The 3056-nt window shown below is 38.2% G+C and overlaps 1 pseudogene; it reads left to right on the top strand.

Moving 5' to 3' along the window:
- Nucleotides 1–1134: 1134 nt before the first annotated feature.
- LOC122468810 lies at nucleotides 1135–2808 on the top strand (annotated as a pseudogene).
- Nucleotides 2809–3056: the final 248 nt, after the last annotated feature.

The raw sequence follows: 3056 nt of genomic DNA, 5'->3' as shown, positions 1-3056 counted from the left end.
TAGGCCACAAAATGACTCTTAATAAATTTAAAAAGATTTAAATCCTATCAAGCATCTTTTCAAATCACAATGGTATGAAACTAGAAATCAGTTATGAGAGAAAACTGGAAAATTATTAATTGTGGAGATTAAACAATGTGCCTCTGAAAAACCAATGGGTCAAAGAAGAAATCAAGAGAAATAAAAAAACAAAGCTTATGAGATAACATTTACATTAAGGAGAAAGAGAGGGTCACCTGGGTGGTTCAGTCAGTTAAATGTTGGTCTCTTGATTTCGGCTCAGGTCATGATCTCATGATTCATGCTGACAGCATGGAGCCTGCTTGGGATTCTCTCTCTCTCTCTCTCTCTCTCTCTCTCTCTCTCTTCACCCCTCACCAGCTCTCTCTCTCTCTCTCTTTCTCTTTCTCTCAAAATAAATAAATCAACTTAAAAAAAGCAAAAAGAGAAAGCTCAAGTAAACAACCTAACTTTACACCTCAAGGAACTAGAGAAAGGAAAAAAGCAAGTCCAAAATTAGCAGAGAAAGGAAAAAAACTAAGATCAGAGAGGAAATAAATGAAAGAGACTAAAAAGACAATAGAAAAGGTCAATGAAACTAATAACTGTTTTTTGTTTGTTTGTTTTGTTGATGATAAAATAGACAAAACTTTGCAAAACTTACCAAGAAAAAAAAAAGAGAGGACTCAAATATGTAAAATTGTAAATGAAAGAGGATATATTGCAACTGGTAACTACACAAATACAAGAATCATAAAAGACTTCTAGAAGCAATTATATGCCAACAAATTGGGCAACCTAGAAGAAATGGATAAATTCCTTGAAACATATAATCTACTGAATCAAGGAGACTGAGCTTGAAGAAATGGAAATCTGAACAGACCAATGAGTAGTCAGGAGACTGAATCAATAATCAAAAACCTCCCACTGGCCGCTGGAGAAGCTTGCAGAATCCCAGCCACAGACTGAGGCTGGCTGCAGGCCTGGCAGGCTGTCCACACTGAAGGAGACAATGCCCACTTCTCTTCCTGTCCTCCTGTTGCCGGAAGGCCCAGGTGGAGGGGGTACCCATCCGGTCGTTCACCACACATGTGAGGAGGCGTGGGGTTGAAGGATGCAGTGTGTTTGGAGACCATGCTGGGGATGACATGTGGGCTTGGGGTGCCATGGGGTATTTCAAAAAATGGGGAAAATACAGGAGAAAAAATGGTGAGAACCATGGTATCAATCCGATATAGCAAACATTTCTCTTGAGAATCTATCTCACTGGAATTTGGATTCAGAAGTTGCTGTTCCTGAAGATGAAAACCTTTCTCCCTGGAAGACACAGTGTAGAACCACTTGGAAATTTCATCTAACAACTGATGTTAGAACTTAATTTGTCAGAAAATGCTTACAAAAGGACACAGAATGGTAAACAATGGATATTTTAATTATGGAGTTATCCTTTACTGAAGGAAGTATCACAGAGAACAGAGATTTCAGAAAATCATCAACGGAAACTGGTAACCAATAATCCCATAAGTCTCCTTACTCTGAACCACTCAGTAACTAATGCTTCAGTTGATAAGCAAGCTGGTTTTTATTCTTGGACTGCAGATGCCATTAGGTCTCTGCTGGTCCTATGCTGCTGGAGACTTTTTGAAGGATAGAAAGGAGCTTCACATTGATCCACGTTCAACTATATAACACAACCACAGTGCTGAAACTTTAAATGCTCCAAATTGGAATTTGAAACATGGATTACAGCAGTGTGGAAGAAAATTTAAGAGATCAAAGTGATTCATCTAAGAATTAAAAAAAAAGTGATATTTTACTCAGATATTTTAAAATATTTATTTATTTATTTTGAGAGAAAGAAAGAGCATGAATGGGGGAGGGGAAGAGAGAAAGAGAGAGAGAGGGAGAGAGAGGGAGAGAAAGAGAGAAACAGAATCCTAAGCAGGTTCCATGTTGTCAGCGTGGATCCTGATGCAGGGCTCAATCTCAGGAACTGTGAGATAATGACCTGAGCCGAAAACAAGACACTTAACTGACTGAGCCACCCAGGTGCCCCTCAGATATTTTAAAAAGATGGACCTGAACCTAAAGCCAAAACCAGTAGAAAACCAGAATCTTTCTGTATTCTGATTTTCTTTACTACTCATTTTAGTACGCTGGTCTTGCCCAGATTAGTTCTCTCAAAGTCCAAAAGTTGGAAAGGAAGAGTGGAATATCCAGAAAGCTCTGTTGCACATTTGACTACTCATTTATTGGAAATGGAAACAATACAACATATGATTATGCAAAAAGAGAGCAAAGACTATAAACTACTTCAGTAGTTACTGAACTATTGACTTTTGTACTTCAGTAGTTACTGAACAAACATCTCCCTTCAAAGCTACACCCAAAATGAGACAGCCAAATCTTTCTGACTCTTTGAGGATTTAGACAATTTGTGTAGATAAAGGCCAAGAAAAAAGAAAAAAAAACAATTATTGTTTCTTGCAAGCTTGAACAAAATGCTTCCAAATGGAATTGGAACAACATTGGCAAATACAAATGAAATTCTAGACCATCGTCTCTAAAAAGTTTATCCAGCACAAAACAACTGATTGCCACTTGTGATGATTTTAAGTGTACCAAAATCTCCATTTGAAATGCATGAAAAGAACTTGCAGCCAAGCAGATTATTATCCAAACACCCGGTTAAAATGGTCTCAACAAGGTGTCTGCCATATAGGTCTCCAATATCAGTTTCTCCTATACCTCTGTCTTTTCCTGATAAGCAAAGGGAGAATTAAGGCACCAGTGACCAAACCCCCCCCCCAAAACCAAAAAAAAAAAACCCAAAAACAAAACCACGCCCCCCAACACACACCCACACCACACACAACTTTACCAAAAAGAACATAGTATTGAACAAGACTATTCTAAGTGCTCACCCACTGACCAAAAATAACTCTTTCATACATCTCAGTGTAAGCACATCTATTCTGAGAAGCCCAGTTAAAATACAGTTAATCAGTCTGAGATACAGGTATTAAACACACACACACACACACACACACACACAC

This window comes from Prionailurus bengalensis, chromosome B1, assembly GCF_016509475.1.
Source record: "Prionailurus bengalensis isolate Pbe53 chromosome B1, Fcat_Pben_1.1_paternal_pri, whole genome shotgun sequence".
In the NCBI taxonomy this organism is placed as follows: Eukaryota; Metazoa; Chordata; class Mammalia; order Carnivora; family Felidae; genus Prionailurus; species Prionailurus bengalensis.
The sequence above is the reverse complement of the archived record's forward strand: the minus strand, read 5'-3'. Positions and strand labels throughout refer to the sequence as shown.